We start from the raw sequence: 25,430 nt of genomic DNA, 5'->3' as shown, positions 1-25,430 counted from the left end.
AAAAAAACTTCCTATACGTTAAATTATCAAAGAATCAAAAAGCAACCTATCAAATTTGGTAAAGGTGGAAAAGTAAAACAGATCCAACGAGTATCTGAATTTGAAACAACTCTAACATGCTTGCAAAAAATAATCCAAAATAGAAAAACAGATCCAACGAGTAACTGAAATAACGCATAAATTCTTTCAAGAACCTTCAATAGTTTGTCAACAATGTTGAATTGTAATACTTTATGTCGAAGCATGTTGCTCGACAGGAACAAGGAAGTGTCGAACCACCTAGTGTGTAAAATTGTGTTAGTGTGTCGAAGTGTTGAAACATGTTGCTTCACACAGAATTTCGACTTAGGCCTATTTTAGTAGTGTTAGCTATTTTGGGCTTTTATAGTTTTGAGTTTTGACTTGAGGTCCAAGTTAACCTAAATCTATAAATAGAGGGAGTAACCCTTATTTTTGTAATGAGGTGAACAGAGTATTCATAACACTTGTAATTCACAGTATTTTATAGTTGCAAAGTGAATAAGAAGTTTTCCACAGTTTGTGGACTGAGAGAAACTCTGCAGAATTATATTACTCTTCTCCTTCATCGTTCTTTCTTACTTTCTTTCTTCATTGTTCTTTCTTTTCATTACTATTGTGTGGGTGATAACAATCTTGTTCATCAAGATTGATTGAAATTCTCCATAGGTTTTGGGAGATTTCCAACATCTGGTATCAATAGCTTCTGTTTAATCGATTCGTGGGAAGAAAATCACCATGACAACGAATCATCCAAAGTGACATTTTCCAGCAAATCTTTTGATTCTCAAGAACAACAATTATGAGAATTGGTGCAAGCAGATAAAGGTTGTGTTATGTTATCAAGATCTTTGGGATCTTGTGAAGGAAAGAGTAGCAACACTTGCAGAAGCCGCGACAAATCAAGAAAAGGCTGCACATAAAGAATTGAAGAAGAAAGATTATAAAACTCTCTTTATAATTCATCAATATGTTGATGCAGATAACTTTGAAAAGGTTAGTGATGCCGAGTCAGCGAAAGAAGCATGAGAAATTTTGGAGAAATCGTTTGGAGGCGCGGAGAAGGTGAAAGAGGCGAGGTTACAAACTCACAAAAGAACGTATGAATTGCTTCAGATGGAAGACAATGAACACATAACCGATCTCTTCACCAAGGTTACGAAACTGGTGAATCAAATAGAGGTATGTGGAGAAATGTTGACATCAAGATATGTTGTAGGAAAGATCTTGAGACCATTGGCTCCAAAGTTCGACCATATGGTAGTAGCCATAGAAGAGTCTAAAGATTTGTCAAAACTGACAAAGGAAGAGCTTCAAGGGACGCTTGATTCTCATGAACAAAGAATGGATGAAAGAGCTGCAGGAAAGTCGAAGAGTGATATGGCTTTGGTGACTCAATCAACAAAAGAAAGAAAAAGGAAAAGGAAGCTGGAATGGCAACAAAGGCAGAGGAGGTTACAACAATTCAGCTGGTCGAAATCAGCAAGAAGGAAACTGGTCGAATTATAGAAAACTTTGGAACTAAGGAAACCAAAGAGGTGGTGTTGCATGTAGAGGAAGAGGTGATGGTCAAAATCCAGACAAGAGTCACATTCAATGTTACAATTTTCATAAGTATGGTCGCTATTCTAGTGATTGTCGAGAAAAGCAGAAGAATTAAGAAACTTATGCAAAGCTGGCGAAACATAAAGAAGAAGAGACGTTACTGATGGTTACAACAAGAGATGAAGAGAGATCCAAGGACCAGTGGTACTTGGACTCAGGATGCTCATCACACATGTCTGGAAGGAAAGATTGGTTTGCCAACATAAAGCCCTCAATGAAGAACATGGTGAAATTTACAAATGACAACAATCTCGCAGCTGAAGGTGTTGGTGATGTTCTTATTATGAGGAAAGATGACAAGAGGTCAGTAAATTCAAATGTGTTGTACATACCAGGCATGAAGAGTAATTTACTCAGCATAGGTCAGTTAGTCGAAAAGAACTACAAGGTGTCGATCGAAGACAAGATGATGATATTTATCCACTCAAATGGATGGTTGATCTTGAAGGCTCCAATGTCTCAAAATAGAACCTTCAAGATTGAACTAAATATGATGGAGCATAAGTGAATTGCAGCAGCCAAAAAAGATGAATGGATATGGAATTATAGACTTGGCCATCTCAATTTCAAAGACATCAGAGATTTGAAGAGAAGAAATATGGTTTCAGGATTACCAGAAATCGATATTCCAAACGAAGTGTGTGAAGAATGCGTGCAGGCGAAGCAACATAAGAACAACTTCAGTAAGGATGCATGAAGCAGGTCGAAGGCAATTCTTGAAGTCATATACTCTGATGTATATGGTCGTCTCCAGGTGGATTCGATTGGAGGTAACAAATACTTTGTTACATTCATATATGATTTCAGTCAAAAATTATGGTCTTACCTGATTAAGAAGAAAAGTGAAGTGATTGAGGTATTTGCCAAGTTTAAATCTATGATCGAAAGACAGAGTGGTCGAAAGATCAAGACTTTGAGGACTGGTGGTGGTGGAGAATATGTGTCGAAATACTTCGATGCATTATGTGTGAAATAAGGGATTGTGCATGAGGTGATGCCACCCTACACTTCACAACAAAATAGAGTCGCAAAAAGGAAGAATAGAACAATTATGAATATGGTTAGAAGTATGTTGAAAGGCAAACATTTACCCAAAGAATTATGGGGAGAAAATGTGTCGACTGCACATGTATCCTAAACAGATGTCCGACGAAGAAGCTAGAAGGAATCACGCCAGAAGAATGTTGGTTTGGTGTCAAGCCTAGTTTGAGTCATCTGAAGGTGTTTGGATCTATAGCACATAGACAAGTGCCAGATCAGTTGAGAAGAAAACTTGATGACAAGTCAAGTCAGATGATCGTGATAGGATATCATTCGATTGGAGGATACACGTTGTTCGACCTAGTGAATAAGCAAGTGGTGATCAGCAGGGACGTGATCATAGATGGGCTTAAGGAGTGGGATTGGACTGAGAATGTTAAGAAAGATTCAGTGAGAAACTTTTATGATGAACCAGCTAGTGAAGTCGAAAGAGAAGTTCGACAGGAAGAAGTCAGAGGTGAAGCAGGCCCAAGCAAACCTCAAAGAACAAGACACATGCCTGCAAGGTTGCAAGAATGTGTGATTACATCAGAAGATGTGGTCGATGGAGAAGGTGAGCTGGTATATTATACTTTCTACGCAGATGTCAAACTTGTCAATGCAGCTGAGGCATTGAAGTATCGAAGTGGATGAAAGCAATGGACGAAGAACTGAAGTCAATCAAAGTCAACAACACTTGGTCACTTGTCGAATTACCCCAAGACAAGAAGGTAATCGATGTGAATGTGGGTATACAAAGTGAAGTTGAATCCCAGAGGAGAAGTGACTCGACACAAGGTGAGAATTGTGGCGAAAGGATTTCTTCAGAAAGAAGGAATCGACTTCGATGAAGTTTTTGCACCTGTTACTAGGATCGAAACAATCAGGTTGGTTGTTGGTCTAGAAAACATGAACAACTGGAAGATGTGTCAGATGGATGTGAAATATGCATTCCTGAATGCCCCCTTAGAAGAAGAAGTTTATGTTGCACAACCAACTGAATTTGTGGAACAAGGCGAAGAAAGAAAGGTGTACAGGCTGCATAAAGCCCTGTACAGACTTAAATAAGCTCCAAGGGCTTGGAACAAGAAGATATATGGATTTCTAAGGGAGAAGGAATTTGTGAAGTGAAAATATGAACATGGAGTATATGTAAGAAGAAGCAAGAATGAATTGCTTATACTATGCCTCTATGTCGATGACATGTTGATAACAGGTAGTTGTAAGAAGGAGATCGAAGACTTCAAAGGTGATCTCAACAAGGAATTCGAAATGTCAGATCTTGGTGACATTTCATATTTCCTTGGCATCTAATTCTACAAGAGTGGTAGAGGTTTGATTATGCATCAAAAATGGTACGCAGGAGAAATTATTAAGAGATTTGAGATGCAAGATTGTAACCCAACTTCGACTCCAGCTGAGCCCAAATTACAACTGTCGAAAGATTCAGATGAATATGATGTCGACTTAACCCAATACATAAGACTTATTGGGTCACTTCGATACCTTTGTCACACAAGGCCTGACTTAGCATACATTGTAGGTATGGTGAGTAGGTTCATGCAGAAGCCAAAGGTATCACATCTAGCAGCGACGAAGAGGATACTAAGGTATATGAAAGGAACTCTCGAATATGGAATTTTGTTTCCTGTAGTTGATGAAGGAAAAGATTGCAAATTAGTGGGATACACCGACTCAAGTTGGTGTAGTGATGCTGAGGATCGATAACCCACAACTGGCTATGTGTTTATGCTAGGTGGTGCACCAGTTGCTTGGAGTTCGAGAAAGGAACCAGTAGTGGCATTATCGTCGTGTGAAGCAGAATATATAACTGCTTCTCTTTGTGCATGTCAAGCAACGTGGATGGTGAGTCTGGTCGAAGAGATAACAGCGAAGAGTCATGGAGCAATTACCATGAAGATCGACAACATGTCAGCTATCAATCTGGCGAAGAATCTGATAGCACATGGTCGAAACAAGCACATCGAAACGAGGTTCCATTATCTTCGAGAGCAGATAGCAGATGGGAAGATGAATGTGGAACACTGTAGAACTGAGAATCAGATTACAAACATCATGATGAAGGAAGTGCATGTCGAAATGTTCAAAAGACTAAGAGCTATGATGAATGTAGATAACTTAGACACAATGAATTATGTGATGTGTTGAATTGTAATTCCTTGTGTCAAAGCATGTTGCTTGACAGGAACAAGGAAGTGTCGAACCACCTAGTGTGTTAAGTTGTGTTAGTGTGTCGAAGTGTCGAAGCATGTTGCTTCACACAGAATTTTGGCTTAAGCCTATTTTAGTAGTGTTAGCTATTTTGGGCTTTTATAGTTTTGAGCTTTGGCTTGAGGACCAAGTTAACCTAAATCTATAAATAGAGAGAGTAACCCTTAGTTTTGTAATGAAGTGAATATAGTATTCATAACACTTGTAATTCACTGTATTTTGCAGTTGTAAAGTGAATAAGAAGTTTTCCACAGTTTGTGGACAGATAGAAACTCTGCAGAATTATATTACTCTTCTCCTTCATCGTGTTTTTTCTTTCTTCTCCATTGTTCTACACTTGTAATTCACTGTATTTTGCAGTTGCAAAGTGAATAAGAAATTTTCCACAGTTTGTGGGCAGAGAGAAACTCTGCTGAATTATATTACTCTTATCCTTCATCGTTTTTTTTCTTTCTTCTCCATTGTTCTTTCTTTTCATTGTTACTGTGTGGATGATAACAATTTTATTCATCAAGATTGATTGAAATTCTCCATAGATTTTGAGGGATCTCCAACAAATAAGAGATGACCTTTCAGTAATAACCTATTAGACAAATTAAATTGATATTAATAAACATAAGTAGTATATAATCAATCGGTAAGAGCATAAGAATGGACAAGATGGTGGATTAACTGAAGGTGTCACTTCAATAACAATTTTTTCTATCCCTGCAGAATGTGACCTTTCACGTTTTTTATAGTGTTATGTACTTATATTTTTTCAATATTTCAATTTTAAATGTTTCTTTAATGAACGACCTATGGTTACTAAAGCATAAAAATCTGAAGCAGAGCCCTTATGCATTTCCTTACAAAACTATATCAATGCATATTATGATTTTTTTCAAAAGGCAAATAGAATATATATGTACGTGCATGTGGGTTAATATGTATTTTGTTCTTTATTATATGGGCGAATTTTGAAAAATTTCTGTCTAAAGAAAAGTTAGTTTTTCACCTTTAACATTTTAAGATTTTGTTGTTTTGGTCTCTTAAAAAACCTAGTCATAGGAAAAATGATGTGACAGTTTTTTTTAATAGTTTTTTTAGTGATGTGCATGAACAAGTTTGGTTTATTTTTATTTTTCATTATCTTTTTTGGCTTTGGATATTAAAAGGTGAAAAAAAATCCATAATTCGGTTTATATATTTTTATTAATGATGCAATCTTTAATATCTAAACCTTTTAAAAAAATAAAATGATAAAGCCATTGTTCTAATAAAGAAAAAAAAGCTAACTTGTCTACCCACATCATTAAAAAAAAAAGAAGACAGACTGCCTTTTTTTATATGTAACTATAGATTTTTAAGATAGATTAAAACAAAGGAATCTTGAAATTTTAAAGATGAAAATCTTTACCGCTCATATGACAAGAGAAAACATACCTAAATATATATATATATATATATATATATATATATATATATATATATATATATATATATATATATATATATATATATATATATATATATATATATATATATATATATATATATATATAGCAATGGCACAAGGCCGAATAACAATAATATAGATTAAATAATGACATAAGGTTGAAGAACAATCGTATAGACTGAGCAATGACACAAGGTGTACCTAACTCGGGCATAGAAAAATATAAACGAAAAAACCAACTAAAAAAACTCAAAGCACCCAAACACATGAGGAGGAAAAACAACCCCAAAACAAGAGTAAGCTAAAAGCCGTTAAAATATAGGATAACTTGATTTCTCCATATAAGGGAAAACATAACTAACCACCAAACTCCAAAAGGCTCCTCAAATGACATTTAAGGGAGGGCAAAGTCTCTCACAACGTTATTGACTCGGTTGCAGAATAAGGTTCTCAAGCCATGTCGAGAAAGCATAAAAACTTCCCACAGACCTACCAAGATACGGTTTTTAAGCCATGAGGATATTCATGTCTTCCACTTGTTCCAGTGTTACTGATGTGCCTGAAAAAACCTTATCATTCAGAGACTTCAAAATCAACCAAACCACAACATGTCAAACCATAAAAAACCCTAATTCTAAAAACTTCAGTGAGTGGAAAAAACATCTAGAAAAGGGTTAGAAGGTCTCTTGGCAAAGAAACACACCATCCGACCAACTAAAGATCTAATACAAAATAGAAGAAACTAGCTCACAAGTCACAAAAATGTGAGAAGACAACTCAAGAGCAGCTAAACATAAGGGACAAGAGAATGAATCTGAGGCAAAGGAGACACTCCTTTTAAGAAGGTTCTCTCTAGTAGGGATTTGATCCTGAAAAATTTGCCAGGAGAACACAATATATAACTTTAGAGGGAACTCAACTACTCCATATACTAGGAATGAGTAATTCAACAAAAGTGGTCTGGCGATCAGGAGGGGCCTCATAAGCCATGAGGCAGGAAAAAGCTAAATCCATAGAATGGGAGCCATCATAGTCATGATGCCACCTCCACACATCATCCTCGAAGGAAGCAATAAAATCCCAAATTACCAAGAGAAGGTCGTCGATAAGAACTCATTTATGATAAAAAAGGAAAGAACGTTTACACTTAAGCTCCCAAACCCAAACCCCCCCTCCCACTTGCCAAACTCCAAAATAGAGTGATCACGCTAATCTAAAATTGAAAAGAGTCTCAAAAATCTAACTCTAAGAGAGGTGCTCTCAACCCAATGGTCTTTGCAGAAGAAGGTTAGGAGGCCAAATCCAACTTTCAATTGAAGACCACCCATTACTATAAGGATACCTTAACCTCGGTTGGAAAAGAGTTGTTACCTCAGTTTCATATGCGAGGTAACAAACAGAGTCACTAAAAGTGCGCTACTTTACCTCTTGATTCGAATTTCATCAATGAGAAAGGTGTAATGATCATGGTTCGATCCCCAACGATTACTTTATGGAATTTTTAAATGGAGAAAGTACCTTTCCCCTCGGCTTTGTCATATAACTGAGGGGAAATATACAGTTTAGTTTATTATATGTAATGTGGATTGCTTATTTCACCAAACTCTAACTCAACATATAACCTTTCAAATTGATTTAGAAAATAATTATATGAAAAATTATGTGGTATTTGAAGAATAACTTACACTAATCAATGATTTTTGAGCATCATGTAATTCATTATTCATCTCCCATTCTTTAACGGTTAGAATTCCGTTCAATGTTTCAAGTTTTTCATTCAACAATTCCTTCTCTACTAATTCATTCTTCAAATCATAAAATTTGATACTTTGAAAAATTAACAACTATAGAATAAAGTTGAACAAAACATAGAAGTATTTAGAGAAATTTTAACCATTAAAGAATGAGAGATGAATATCGAGTTACAAAATACTCGAAAAATATTAATTAGTGTGATCAAATAAAACATAATTTTTTATATTATAATTTTCAAAATTAATTTAATATGTTATATGTTCAAAGAGGGGTTAGTGAAACAAAGAAATGATATTAGGTATAATAAAATCAACTATATTTTTTGTCACTCTAATGTCCTTTTGACAATGTTTGGCAAATAAGATGAGAGCTGCACAAAGAATCACAAAAACAACATCTCAATCTCAATCTCAAACTCAATAACAACAATTAAACAAAAAACACATTTCTTTCAAAACTTCTCTAAGTATAATAACATCAACAACAAAACTTCTTTAAAAAAATAATCTCAATCTCAACAAAACTATAAAAACATCAACAACAAACATATTACATACTTATCTCAACAAATACAACAACACTTAACATTCAATCTCAGTCTAAACAACAACAAGATTAAACATCGAAGTTTTAGGTTCTCAACAACACTAACAACAACAACATCAAAAATAACAACACATTAATGTAACATATATGTGAAGAAGTAGTCAAAGAAATAATTTTGGTCTTTTCTTCTTGCAAGTATCGAATGAGAACCCTAAACACATATCATCTTCATATTTCCTTACTTTTTTAGGAGTTGGAAAAAATATTGATACAGAGTTACGATATGATGGTGAAAAAGTTGAGGATGATATGTGTTTAGGAATCTCGTTGTTAATGGAGATGCTAAACTTCATTAAGATTCCGAGTGTGTTGTTTTAGACAAATGAAATTGAAGAAAGCTACAAATTAAGCTATATATATATATATATATATATATATATATATATATATATATATATATATATATATATATATATATATATATATATATATATATATATATATATATATATATATATATATATGACAACTTTAGTTTATGATTTATTTTATTTTACAGTGGTGCCTTCCTTCATAATTTATAGTTAAATAAAAAATAAATAATTTTTCATCACGTGAAATGTTAAACTTTCCATATCAATTGTGATTTCAAACCGATATGAAAGTGTTGTAGAAGTAAAGATTTATAAAGAAAGATGATCATTGGAAGTGACTGGCTGCAACTCAGTTTCTCCCTAATCAAATGACATTCAATTTCTAAATAGTTTGTTCTTTCATGAAAAATCAAATTAAATCCAATGTTTAATGTACTCAAGCTATCACAATACAAAATAGGTGTTTTGATGAAAGTGATTTGTAAATGTTTGAGAAGATAAAGCAACCATTAAACCTTTGCAGTTTCTAAAGCTTTATATTCTACCTTTAATGATCATATGAAGATATTGAGTTTATTCTTTGTTCTCCCTGAAATGTGTGACTTTCCCAAAAAAAGAAACATCGCCTCAAAATTAACCTTATTGAGTCAATGCATCCTATCCGGTCTACATCAGAAAAACCATGCAGTTGAATTTGTTGAATCTATAGAAAATATAATTCCATGACCATGACATATCTTCAAGTATTTCAAAACTTTATTTGCAACATTAAAGTGAGCCATGATGAGTGCTGATAAAAACTGACTTAATTATTGGACGTAGAATGTGATATTATGTCTTGTTGTATTGAAGTAGAATGTTAGGATAAGGAGAGCTGAAATCTTGATGCAAATTTAAGGGATTGTGTTTGTTGAACTAGAAGGATTGTGAATGATAAGGGATTGTGTTTGTTGAAGAGTGAGTGATATGAGTTTCTTATGCTAGCTTGCTTAAGTCCATGTATGGACTTCCCAAGCTTTCATATTTGGTTAGGCTTATTTGTGGTTACACCAGGTGGTGTATGATCTGGTGATTGATGGAGGCCATGGAAATAACAGTTTTGATAGTGGTTAACTTAGAACCTACAAAATATGTATCAAAATAATCAAGACCTACACTAATGCATGGAGAGGATTTACACCTTTTTTTTAGACATTTTTAATTTAAGAGTGCAATAATACTATTATTTGTTTGTGTAACATTGAATATTTTTTCTAATTTAACAAACAATAAAAAAACGTTACATTAGTTGTGAGAATTTATTTAAGGAAAATAAATTAAAGTTAATACTACAATAAAAGATCATAGTCTTTACCCTTAGGCTATGTTTTTAACTGTTGTCTATTGAAAAAGTAAAAAATCGTTGTTTAAAATAATAAGCAACGGTTATGTCATTACCATGCATCTAAAACCGTCCCTTAAATTGAAGAAGCTATGATTCTTAACAAAAATCTCAAAATTTTACAAAGTGTAAAAGACATAATTTATTGCCCCTTTTAGCAACAAATCAAGATTGAGAGTTTCTAATTTATACGTTGCAAAATTTTGAGATTTTTTTTTTTGTTAAGAATCATAATTTATTGTCCCTCTCAATCTCCATTCATAAACTATGTCTTTTACACGTTGCAAAACCCATTCATAAACTATGTCTTTTACACGTTGCAAAATTTTGAGATTTTTGTTAAGAATCACAGCTTCTTCAATTTAAGTGACGGTTTTAGATGCATGGTAATGACATAACCGTCATACATTACATGAAATTAAGATTGAGAGTTTCTAATTAATTTGTTGTCAAGTAGAAGATGATAAATTGATGGACGGAAGTAGTTGGTTGATTAGTTAAGTTAGTTAGACACTGCTTGTTGTATAAGTATAAGCTAACCCACTTGCATGTATGCATGATGATGAGTAATATATTTCTGCAACTTGACTTGGAGAATGTAGAAAGGACCCGAGTGAAATGATTTGGTGAAGATGTCAGCAACTTGTTCTTTTGATGTGACAAACATGTGATAAAAAAAATTCCCGCTAGGAACTTGTCGCCCACCACATGACAAATCAATCTCGATATGTTTGGTTCTCTCATGGAATATCAGGTATGCAGCTATATGCATGTCGGATTTGTTGTCATAATAGATAATGATTGTGAAATGATGTGGAGTGTTGAAGTTGTTGATCCGAGATAGAAGCCAAATTCCTTCATAAGTAGCATGTGTAATGCTCGACATTCAACTTCTGATGAAGATCGAGATACAATAACTTGTTTCTTTCTTTTCCAATTGATGAGAGATTTCCCAAAGAAGAAACAAATATTAGTAGTGGATCTACATGTGTTTGGGTAAACTCCCTAATCTGAGTCAGAAAATCCCTTGAGACATAAAGTGGAAGATTATCTGAAGAATAATCCTTGGCCAAGATTATGTTTGAGAAAACGTAGGACATGAAGGCCAGCTAGCATATGTTTATCAGTAGGAGCATCGAGGAATTGACTTATTTTGCTTACTTCATTAGCAATCTCATTCCCTGAGTGAGTGAGGTGGATGAGCCTACCAATGAGTCTGCGATAGGCAGTGGATTCAGAAAGAGGAGTACCGTATGTCTTATGAAGTTATAAATGAGGTTGTGTTGGTGTATTACATGGCTTGGCACCAAGAAGGCCTCCATCTTGTATGAGATATAAGGCATATTGCCTTTGACAAAGCGAGATACCTTGAGCATTTCAAGCAATGTCAAATCCAAAGAAGTATTTCAAAACTCCTAGGTCTTTGATACTGAATTTGGAACTGAGGAGTGCTTTCAGCTGAGTTATCTCTGTAAGATCAGTTCCACCTAGAACTAAATCATCCATATAGAAAAGTATGACTGCGAAACCTGCTGAGGAATTCATGGTAAATAGAGAATAGTCGGCCTTTGATTGGATGTAACCAATGGAAATGAGTGTATCTATAAGTTTGTTATTCCATTGTCGACTTGCCTGCTTCAGTCCATAAGGAGATCTTTGTAATTTGCACACAAAATTAGGATGTGGTAAACCCAGACTAGGAGAGACCCTCATGTAAAATTCGTCATTGAGGTCTCCATGAAGAAATGTTGTATTGACATCCAATTGAAATAGTGGCCAGTCATGAATTGTAGCAATGGCCATTAGCACTCGAATTGTAGTCATTTTAACCACATGAATGAATGTGTCCATGTAATCCAACCCATCAGTTTGTGTAAAACCCTTGGTAACTAAACGTGCCTTGTACTTCTCAACAGTTCTATTGGCATGCATTTTCAGCTTAAAACCCCACTTGAATTCAATAGATTTCATGTGTGAAGGTAAATGGATAAGAGACCAAATATTGGTTTTAATCAAAGCAATCAACTCAGTTAGAATAACATATTTCTAGTTGGCATCATAAATAGCTAACTCATAGATTGCGGTTTAGTAATGGCAGATATGTTTAAAGTGAAATATTTATGTGCAGAAGACAATACATCATATGATAAGAAGGATAATAGAGAATACGTACATTGGGAGGATGAATTGGGAGTATATGTTTCTGAAACAGGGATTGTATTTGAGATAAGATTGCAATGGTAGTGTTGGAGATAGGTAAGAGGTTTGTTTTGTCTACTAGACTTTCTGATAAGTAGTGGAACTTAAGGATTATAACTATTATCATGAGCATTATCATTTGAAGTAAGTAGTGGTATAGGCATCAGGGCATGTGAAGGATAATCATGTGGAATAGATGCAATAGGAATAGGATGAGGATTTGAAGGAGAACTCCTATAAGGAGTATGTGTGTCTAAGGGACCTAAGATATTCTCAAGGTAAGTATGGTTGTAGGTATGAGGCTCAGTACCAGGTTGACGAGGATCAATGGAATTTTTTATATGGAAAGTTCTATTCAAAAAAGGATACATCTTTTGACACAAACAGTTCCTTGCAGTGCAAGTCAAATAGAATGTGACCTTTGGTTCCAGGTTTATAACCTAAATATATGCACTTTTTAGATCTGGAATCTAACTTCTTTTTGTCAGATTTTAAGGTGGATGAAAAACATAATGAGCCAAAGACTTTGAGGTTTATGATGTCAGGTATTTTTTTACACGATTTGGTAAGGTGACTTGTGTAACACCCTTCTAAAATACCCCAAATATTTAATTAAAATAACAATATATCAATCAGAGTAGATATGCAATTAAGGGTGTCACACAATCATTACACACCATTCACCATAATAACTGTCATGCTCTTTTATTAAAACAGAGTAAACAATTGCATAATACGCAGCGGATAGAGACCAATTCAATCATTCAAAACATGTAACACATTACATGTAAGATTATTCAACAAGGTAAAACATCCCGTCCCGATGTTACATCTATCAGAGCATGACCCACTAAAGAAACTACACTAGACTCCAAGCACTAGCTTCTACTCAATCACTGCTCGTTACCTGAAAAATAGTTGTAAGGGTGAGTTCCTCAATCGATATAATAAGCATTATAAAATATCATGTCATGTTAAGTAATTTAACACATTAATCACCCTAATCATATCACACATTCGGTAACGGCACATCAACTCAAATGGCATACTCAATACCAACACAATTCATACTCATACCCAATGCCAACACAAACACACGTATAATATTGGAATACATCCATTCATATTATACGTCATACATACATTATGCAATGAGACTCCATGCATGCGGTACCGACTATTCGTGAACATATAGTTCACCTCACCGATCAAATCCAGATACGGCTACCAAGCCCACTAGTCCCACTCATTTGAGACCTAGTGACTCACTCACTAATTCCTCACCACGGGAATTAGCTACCACCCCAAGGGCCATGCTATGCACGCTAATTCACCTAGCATGCAAACATCAACAACAGTCCATAATGACTAACTCACTAATTCCTCACTATGGGAATTAGCTACCACCATAAAGACCACAATATGCATGCTAAATCACCTAGCAATGCAAAATCATCAACAATAATCCACAATGGACATATGCTCACACTCTAAGCCATAAACAGTCCATTCACAATTGCATACATAACATATACATTCACAGCATTATGCATACCATCATACATTCATCAACACACGTATCAAAACATCATACCATGTCAAATAATTAATCACAGTATTAGCACCCTCCACTAATACCTATACTGCTCAAAACAGCGGGAATTAATCCCTATTACATCATACGCCAATATAGGCCAAACACCAATTATGCACACATTATTCAAATATTAATTTTTCACTTTTCCAACAGTGTTAACCGGTTAACGTCCTGGGTTAACCGGTTAACGCAACACAGAACACGCTTTCTGGCAAAACTCCACAGTGTTAACCGGTTAACGCCCTGGGTTAACCGGTTAACGCAGACAGAACAACAATATTTTCACAACTCACAACAGTGTTAACCGGTTAACGCCCTGGGTTAACCGGTTAACGCAAGCAAAACAGCAATACCTCACAATTCCTAACAGTGTTAACCGGTTAACACCCTGGGTTAACCGGTTAACGCAAGACAGAAAGCTGTTCCTGCGCTAACACGAAGCAGAATGCAGAATTCTCCGCATTTTCCGCCGTTGGAGGACTTCCGGACCTCCGATTCCAATTCCGTAAAAAGCTACACTTTCGGAAAATCACTACCCATCCAATTACAGATCCAATTACAGCTTTAACACAACTTATCCAACACAATTTTTCAGCATTCAACATTCCAATTAGGGTCAATTCAACGGTTTATCACTACCCATTACATGTTAACCCATAATACCCATTAAACGACGATAACCCCCCTTACCTGAGTTAATCCGGCGATCCTTTAGCTTCAAGCTCTTCTCTTTTCCAACCTTCTTCCTCTTGCTCTGCCTCTTTGCCCTTTCTCCACTTTTCACTTTTCAGCCGCTTCTCTGTTTTTCACGTGAAAACCCTCTTTACCAAAAAATGAGACTCTTTTTACTTATTCCAACTTATATACCAACTCCAAATTATTTTATTCCAATAATAATAATAATCCAATAATATTAATCCAATAATTCCAATTATTTAATTAAATTAATAAATATAATATTAACTTAAATTAAATAATTATCTTATTTTTATCGGGGTGTTACAACTCTCCCCCACTAAAAGAGTTTTCATCCTCGAAAACATACCTCAAGCGAATAACTCCGGATAAGACTCCTTCATCTGACTCTCAAGTTTCCAAGTCACATTGCCACCTGCTGGTCCTCCCCAAGCTACCTTTACCAAAGCAATCTCCTTACCCCGCAACTGCTTCAACTCTCGATCCTCGATCCTCATAGGTGATGTTTCAACAGTCAGGTTATCTCTCACCTGTACATCATCTACTTTGACCACATGCGACGGATCAGAAATGTACCTCCTCAACTGAGACACATGAAAAACCTCATGCAAATTCGCAAGTGACGGCGGTAAAGCGATACGATAGGCTACCTCCCCTATCCTCTCCAAAATCTGATAAGGACCAATAAATCGAGGTGTCAACTTCTTCGACTTCAAAGCTCGACCAACCCCAGTTATCGGAGTAACACGAAGAAACACATGATCTCCCTCTTGAAACTCAAGTGATTTCTTCCTCTTGTCGTGATAACTCTTCTGACGACTCTGAGCAATTCTCATCTTCTCCTGAATCATCTTAATCTTTTCCGTAGTCTGTTGAACAATCTCCGGTCCAACCACAACACTCTCACCGGACTCATACCAACATAAAGGTGTCCGACATCTCCTACCATACAAAGCTTCAAACGGTGCCATACCAATGCTCGAATGAAAACTATTGTTGTAGGTAAACTCAATCAAAGGTAAATAACAATCCCAAGCACCTCCCTTTTCCAAAACACAAGCCCTCAAAGGATCCTCCAGTGACTGAATCGTCCTCTCAGTCTGACCATCAGTCTGTGGATGATATGCAGAACTCAATCTCAGCTTAGTTCCCAAATCCCTCTGCAAACCTTCCCAGAACTTCGATGTAAATCTAGGATCTCTGTCCGAAACAATACTCGATGGAATACCATGCAAACTGACAATTTTCTCAATATACAACTCAGCTAATCTCTCTAACGAATAATCCATTCTGATCGAAATGAAATGAGCCGATTTTGTCAATCTGTCAACAATCACCCAAATAACTTCAAAATTCTTAATTGTCCTCGGTAACCAGAAACAAAATCCATACTGATACTATCCCACTCCCACTCTGGAATAGCCAACGGTTGCATTAGCCCAGACGGCTTCTGATGCTCAATCTTTGACTTCTGACAAGTCAAACAAGAATAACCAAAACTTGCAATTTCTCTTTTCATTCCCGGTCACCAAAATAACCTTTTCAAATCATGATACATCTTCGTAGCTCCAGGATGAATACTCAGGCCACTACGATGTCCTTCCTCAAGAATACTCTTCTTAAGTTTGATAACATCCGGAATACACACCCGATTACCAAATTTCAAAACACCATTCTCATCAATTCTGAATTCACCACCTTGACCTTGATTCACTAGAGTCAACTTATCAACCAAAAGCACATCGGATTTCTGACCCTCTCTAATCTCATCCAGAATACCACTCGTTAACTTCAACATTCCCAATTTAACACTATTGTGAGTACTCTCACACACCAAACTCAAGTCTCTAAACTGCTCAATTAAATCCAATTCCTTAACCATTAACATAGACATATGCAATGATTTCCGACTCAATGCATCAGCCACTACGTTTGCTTTACCCGGAGGGTAGTTCAAACCAAAGTCATAATCCTCCAGAAACTCTAACCATCCCCTCTGTCTCATATTCAGCTCTTTCTGATCAAACAAATACTTTAAACTTTTATGGTCACTGAAAACCTCAAATAGTTCTGACGGACTCGGTAATATCAGGATAGGAGCAGTAGTTAACCTTATCTTTAACTCTTGGAAACCTTCTTCACATTTTGAGTCCCAAACAAACGCTTGCCCCTTTCTAGTCAACATCGTCAACGGTAACGCCAACTTAGAAAATCCCTCGATGAACTTCCTATAATAACCAGCCAAACCAAGGAAACTTCGAATCTCAGCAACAGACTTCGGAGCTTCCCACTGAGATACCGCTTCTATCTTAGAAGGATCAACAGCAACACCACCTCTTGAAATCACATGACCAGGAAACTAACTTCTTCTAACCAACCACACCGGTGCACCCCACGGTGACACACTCGGACGAATAAATTTCTTATCCAACAGATCTTCCAACCGACTCTTCAATTCAGTTAACTCAACAGCAGACATACGGTACGGAGCCATCAACACCGACCTAGTACCAGGTACCAAATCAATCGAGAACTCAACTTCACGCTCTGGCGGTAATTTGTCCACTTCTTCAGGAAACACATCAGGAAAATCACACACCACGGCTAGATCGCAATTCACCAGTTTATCTTTAGCCTCCAAAGTCGCTAACAGCATAACAACTCTGCCCCATCTGCTACTGCCTCATTCACCCGCCTTGCTGACAGAAACAAACTCTTTCCTTCCTCAATCTCAGGAAAGATCACAGTTTTATCAAAACAATTGATATAGACTCGGTTAAACACTAACCAGTTCATACCCAGAATAACATCAATCTGCACAAGTCTCAGAACCCGATAAAGCAAAGACCTTGCCTTCCGACTGATTCTCTTTCTTCGGCTTAGGACACTGTGGACTGATATGACCCACCTCTCCACAGTTGAAACAAGTCACAGTCTTCAACCGGCACTCTGCAGCCAAGTGACCACCTTTGCCACACTTGAAACACTTCTTCTCAGCACTGGTACACTCATACAAACGATGTCCAGCCTGACCACATCTATAACACTTAGCAGGGGCACTAGAGTCTCCCCCACTAGGTCTCTTCATCCCACTCTGTCTCTTTCTTTCCTCTGACATCCTCTGGAAAGTACTTCCTCAGGAATCTCTCTCTGAACACAGCCCAAGTGATCTCAGCATTCCCAACAGATTCCAACTCAGTGCGGGTAGCAACCCACCAATCATCTGCTTCCTCTGACAGCATATGCATACCGAACCTGACCTTCTGGTTATCGGCACACTCAGTCACTCGGAAGATCCTCTCGATCTCCTTTAACCACTTCTGAGCGCCATCTGGATCGTATGCTCCCTTGAACATTGGAGGATTGTTCTTCTGGAACTCACTCAGTTGACGAGCAGCTCCCATTCCCACAACATTCGGATTTCCCCCAAGTACTCCAGCTAGCATACCCAGAGCCTCAGCAATCACAGCATCGTCTCTACTTCTTCCAGCCATCTCTATTCTGAGAACCCAACAAGATAAAACAATAAGTACTGATAGGGTTATACAACACCTATCACGTACAGGGGAACAGAATAATTACGACTCGACTCGACCGACTATGCTCTGATACCACTAATGTAACACCCTTCTAAAATACCCCAAATATTTAATTAAAATAACAATATATCAATCAGAGTAGATATGCAATTAAGGGTGTCACACAATCATTACACACCATTCACCATAATAACTGTCATGCTCTTTTATTAAAACAGAGTAAACAATTGCATAATACGCAGCGGATAGAGACCAATTCAATCATTCAAAACATGTAACACATTACATGTAAGATTATTCAACAAGGTAAAACATCCCGTCCCGATGTTACATCTATCAGAGCATGACCCACTAAAGAAACTACACTAGACTCCAAGCACTAGCTTCTACTCAATCACTGCTCGTTACCTGAAAAATAGTTATAAGGGTGAGTTCCTCAATCGATATAATAAGCATTATAAAATATCATGTCATGTTAAGTAATTTAACACATTAATCACCCTAATCATATCACACATTCGGTAACGGCACATCAACTCAAATGGCATACTCAATACCAACACAATTCATACTCATACCCAATGCCAACACAAACACACGTATAATATTGGAATACATCCATTCATATTATACGTCATACATACATTATGCAATGAGACTCCATGCATGCGGTACCGACTATTCGTGAACATATAGTTCACCTCACCGATCAAATCCAGATACGGCTACCAAGCCCACTAGTCCCACTCATTTGAGACCTAGTGACTCACTCACTAATTCCTCACCACGGGAATTAGCTACCACCCCAAGGGCCATGCTATGCACGCTAATTCACCTAGCATGCAAACATCAACAACAATCCATAATGACTAACTCACTAATTCCTCACTATGGGAATTAGCTACCACCATAAAGACCACAATATGCATGCTAAATCACCTAGCAATGCAAAATCATCAACAATAATCCACAATGGACATATGCTCACACTCTAAGCCATAAACAGTCCATTCACAATTGCATACATAACATATACATTCACAGCATTATGCATACCATCATACATTCATCAACACACGTATCAAAACATCATACCATGTCAAATAATTAATCACAGTATTAGCACCCTCCACTAATACCTATACTGCTCAAAACAGCGGGAATTAATCTCTATTACATCATACGCCAATATAGGCCAAACACCAATTATGCACACATTATTCAAATATTAATTTTTCACTTTTCCAACAGTGTTAACCGGTTAACGTCCTGGGTTAACCGGTTAACGCAACACAGAACACGCTTTCTGGCAAAACTCCACAGTGTTAACCGGTTAACGCCCTGGGTTAACCGGTTAACGCAGACAAAACAGCAATATTTTCACAACTCACAACAGTGTTAACCGGTTAACGCCCTGGGTTAACCGGTTAACGCAAGCAAAACAACAATACCTCACAATTCCTAACAGTGTTAACCGGTTAACACCCTGGGTTAACCGGTTAACGCAAGACAGAAAGTTGTTCCTGCGCTAACACGAAGCAGAATGCAGAATTCTCCGCATTTTCCGCCGTTGGAGGACTTCCGGACCTCCGATTCCAATTCCGTAAAAAGCTACACTTTCGGAAAATCACTACCCATCCAATTACAGATCCAATTACAGCTTTAACACAACTTATCCAACACAATTTTTCAGCATTCAACATTCCAATTAGGGTCAATTCAACGGTTTATCACTACCCATTACATGTTAACCCATAATACCCATTAAACGACGATAACCCCCCTTACCTGAGTTAATCCGGCGATCCTTTAGCTTCAAGCTCTTCTCTTTTCCAACCTTCTTCCTCTTGCTCTGCCTCTTTGCCCTTTCTCCACTTTTCACTTTTCAACCGCTTCTCTGTTTTTCACATGAAAACCCTCTTTACCAAAAAATGAGACTCTTTTTACTTATTCCAACTTATATACCAACTCCAAATTATTTTATTCCAATAATAATAATAATCCAATAATATTAATCCAATAATTCCAATTATTTAATTAAATTAATAAATATAATATTAACTTAAATTAAATAATTATCTTATTTTTATCGGGGTGTTACAACTTGTGCTTTAAGAAAATAGTAGACAATCTATTAATTATGTGAACTGCATGGCCAAAAGCATAAGCCCAAAAAATATGGGGTAATTTTGATTGAAATGGGATGACTCGAGTGATACCTAGAATATGTTGGTGCTTCCTTGCAACAATGCAATTTTGTTGAGGAGTACCAACACAAGATGTTTGATGGATTATACCAAATTATTTGCAAAAATATATGAGAATGAATTCACAGCCATTATCATATCTAATGCATTTAATGGTTATGTTAAACTCGGTATGTATCATTGATGCAAAATATTTAATGAGAGATGATGCTTCAGATTTTAATTTCATGAGAAATAACCAAGTGAATCTAGTCTTATGATCTACAATAGTAAAAAAGTATCTATATCCCATCATAGATGGTGTAGATAGGGGACCCCAAATATCTATATGCACCAAGTCAAATGCAAAATTGGAAACATGATAACTGGGAGAAAATGAGAGTCTATTTTATTTAACATAAAAACATATATCAGATGGAATATAAGAGGGTACATATTTGATAAAAGGAAAGTGTTTATGTAATTGATTCAATTTTGTACTAGATGGATGGCCAAGTCTTAAGTGCCAAAGATTACAATTATGAGTTGTGTATAAAGATTGAGCATGTAAAGTATCGATGGAATGAGTAGATGGAGTGTGATACAAGGTAACTGAAGGAGAAACTAAAATATACAACCCACAATTCAGTCTAGTTGTGCCAATCATCTTCTTGGAAAGAGTATCATGTATCATGCAATCACTATCATTAAACATTTTGCTAGCTTGGGAACAAAAATGAGATTAAAGGAAAAACCAGGCATATATAATATATTAGTGATATCTAAGCATTTGTCAAAGTGTATGGTGCTTGCATAGTTAGTGGTGACAAGGGCTCCATTTGGCAGTTTGATGGTTATCAGATTGATTTGTTTGATGCATTGAACAAAAGTTTTTGTATGACAGACATGGATTGTTGCACCGGTATTAAGGATAAAATTATCAGTTTTAGGAGAGTTATGAATGGTGCATATGATACCTGATTTATTGTCAGCTTGGGTTGTCAAATGGTTGGCATCGTGAGTCTGAGAAAATGTTGATATTGAGGTTCCTCAGAGAAAATCTACCAGGGCTTTATTCTAGTCAGATGTGAATGCCTAGTTTCTCTGAACTTGCTCATTTTCTTCATTGGAATCATTTTGGGATGAATTTGTTATGCCAGGAACAAATGCATAATGATTGATTGTGCCAGTTTCCCTCCAATGTGGTGGATAACCATGCTTTTTGAAGCAAGAGTCAACTGTGTGGTTTGTCATGCCACAATAAGTGCATATGCGAGAACCTCGACCTCTTCCTTCAAAAGATTTGCCACCTCTAATGCTTCTTCCATGAAAATTCCCATTGGGTTCAGATGCATTATGCTAAGGTTGGTTAAGATAATGAAATGTTAGTACATTTGTTCATAAAGAGGTAAAATTGTCTATCTTTCTTGTTGAACAAGAAACGAGTAAACTCTGCAGATGGTTGGAAGGAGTTCCATTAACATGATTTGAAATCTCACAGCTGAATATTGAGCATTTGAACCCTTAAGGAATCTAATAACTTGGTTATCATCTTTGTAAGCATGAATCTTGATAGCATATTCACAAGTAATGTTACATGAACATTTCATGAATTGGGCGAAAATTGTCCAATTCTTGCCATAATTTCTTAAGTTTTGTGTAGTAAGAAGATATAGATGAATCACCTTTTTTCAGGTTGTAGATTTCTTCTTGAAGATCGGAAATTCTGAACACATCACCTTGGTAAAATTGACCCCTTAATTCATTCCAAATGTTAGTTGCAGTGTCCATCTATAACACACTTTGAGCAATCTTTAACTCAATAGAGTTGTGAAGCCATGACATAATCATGGTGTTTCACCTATCCCAAGCAATAGAGTTATGATCTTCTTCCAATGGTCGAGGAAGGTTGCCATTGATGAAGTAGAGTCTATTCTTGGATCTTAGAGCCATTGTCATGGATCTTGACCAAGAATAGTAATTGTTGGTCGAAAGCAGTGGGGGAACAAGCACTAACGTTGGATTTTCATTGGGGTGCATGAAATAAGGATTGAGGATATCAATTTGATAACCCTTGTTCTTGACATTGACGGAGGGCGGCCACTAATGATGGTTGCAGAGATCTGTTTACCGTGAAAATTGGTAAACAACCGCTGATCTTCCAAAGTGAAATCTTTTGGTAACTTACATGATCAATCAGATTGATCCTAGGACATGTGCTAATTGTTTTTAGGGTAAAGTCTAATGGATGATGAAAACTTCGATAACGTTCATACTTAAAAGAATTCATTAAAGAATATGAAGGAAAAATAGCGCAAAGAAAGCAAGGAAAGTGTTGGAAAGTAAATGGTGCTGAAGATAAATTTCTGAGAAGAAAAGATTGATTAGAATTGCTTTAAGTAAAAATATGGTGCAACATCAAACGTACATTTTCTCAAGTTAGACTTTCTCTAAAAACGGATACTTTGGGTAAAATGATAAATTTGTACACACTTGAACACCTAATATCCTAACACTAAGACCTCATAGTTATACCAATCGAAATAACCGCTTCCAACAGCCTATTCGCCAGATTGAGACAAGTGGCACTCTGCATGTATGCAACTACCCACCACACCCCACTGTTGGATAGTATATTAGAGTATCGGGTTTTTGTTATCGTCACCACAGGGATTATGTGATATTGCCGCCGTTCGACAGTTGTTAAGTTCTTAACTTATAGTAACAAGAGGGGTTTTTGGTTTTCGGTCACGGTAGCTTGCATAAAAAGTAAGAAATTGCGGTAAAAGTTTTGGTTTTACGATTTGAGAAATAATGTCAAAGTTAGGGTTCGACGATCACTTTGTATGCATATGTTTGACCAAACAAAACTCATAAACTCCATTAGATGATAAACTATTTCACAAAGTCCTCCTAATGTGTTTATCTCTAACACACATTGTGGGTTTTCCCATTTTGATCCATTGTTGATCTCTCACACAATCTATCAAAATGACAACTTTTAGGTTCAACTTTTTAGTAAACAAACTCATTCAATACTATCTCTAGCTAAAGAACAAGGATGGATGAAAACCTAGGTCAAGAGTTGGAAAACATCTCTCGATCATAAACCAACACAAAGAGTTATCAATAAAACAAGGTTTTCACCATATATTCATCATCAAAGAGTTTACAAATGAAGATCATCCCATATACATACAAAGCTTATGATCATCTACATCTAACCTTGACAAAATGAAGGACTTAGCTACTCATTTTCATGGTAGCTTGGTCAACAAGTTTCGGAAGAAGGTTGATCAACATCTGAGTCGAAGAATCGAGATTGGATTGGAATCCACCTTCTTTTTGTAGAATATTATCAAGAGAAGAAGAGAAATGAGAAAATGGATTTCTAGGTTACAAAAATATGATCCCAAGAAAAATGCTGAAAAATATCTAAGTGTAAAAGTCTGTCCTTTCCAAAAAGTAGCCCATGCTACTTATAGTACTGGTTACTGAGCTGTCATGCTCGCTAAGCGAGCAGAATGGTTCGCCTAGCGAGCCCCAAAATAAGCCACCAGAGGCACCTGCGCCTAGAAGAAACATCCCAGAAAAGTTGCATAAGTTCGCTAGGCGAACAATCCTCCGCTAGGCGAAGCCCTCACTTCTCTCATTCGCTCCAGCGAGCCTTGATGATTTTGCTACTGGAATTGCTCGCTACCTGCTCGCTGGATGCTCGCCTAGCGAGTACTTGGCTACTTCCCTCGCCACAGCGAGTTCTGAAGGTTTTGCTACTAGAATTGCTCGCTGCTTCCTCGCTGGATACTCGCCTAGCGAGTAACTGCTAGCTTTGGTTTTGTCCAAGTCTGGGAGTGTTCGCTGGAATCTCGTTGAGTGCTCGCCTAGCGAGCATTTCGCTACCTCACTCGCCTAGCGAGCTTGCTGATGTTTGCATTCTTTCTTGGTTCCTTTGCCATCTTTCTTGTGCCTTAGTTTTCTACTCTTTCATGCCTAATTCCTGCATAATAACACACAAATTAAAGGTACCAAGATCATTTCATATTGTATTGCAAATCATCCAACGCAAGGGCGGTTTCGAACAATTTTTCTACAAAAAGGAGTGAAAGATGCCCACATTTGATAGCTCAAATAAACACACTTTGGCATCTAACAACTCTCCCCAACTAGATTCTTGCTTGTCCTCAAGCAAAGTATGTCTCTTGAAGGACAAGAGGATTTGCTTAAAGAAAAAGGTTTCTCCTAAATCGGATAAAATGGCTCAAACACAAGAGAATCAACCAGACACAAGTTCCCAATGGTTAGAATAACACAATACACAAGAACTAAATCTTTATAGCAATGCAAAACATGTATCAATCCACAACAATGTTATCCTGAATGAATCACCCTATCTCTCCTCTTCGAATAAGGATTGAAGAAATTACGCGTTTGCAACTGCGGGGACAATTTCACTCTCCAACAAACAATGCACAAGTCAATTCAATTCATACAATGTCTAACAATTATAAATTAAAATGCGGAAGCGCGAAGATCACTAAGGTCTTTTCCGGTTGTAGCTTGGTTAGGTTTACAAACAAGGGTCATATCTAAGGCCATTGAAAACGAACTTGCCGACGCAAAAGAGACATTCACTGTACAAGCTATTCACACATCTCAACTTCGTTCCACTTATTTCTTATTTGAAACCTTCACAACTCTTATTTCACAACTCAATTTTGTTTTACACTATTTTTCTTCCAAGCAAGCATTCATTTTCATTTTCTCTATTTTTTTCTTTTTCTTTTTCTTTTCACATCGTATTCACAAAACAGATGTTTCTCTTTTTTTTTTATGCTTGCTCGGTT

This window comes from Lathyrus oleraceus, chromosome 5, assembly GCF_024323335.1.
Source record: "Lathyrus oleraceus cultivar Zhongwan6 chromosome 5, CAAS_Psat_ZW6_1.0, whole genome shotgun sequence".
NCBI classification, from domain to species: domain Eukaryota; kingdom Viridiplantae; phylum Streptophyta; class Magnoliopsida; order Fabales; family Fabaceae; genus Lathyrus; species Lathyrus oleraceus.
This window is presented reverse-complemented; position numbering follows the sequence as displayed.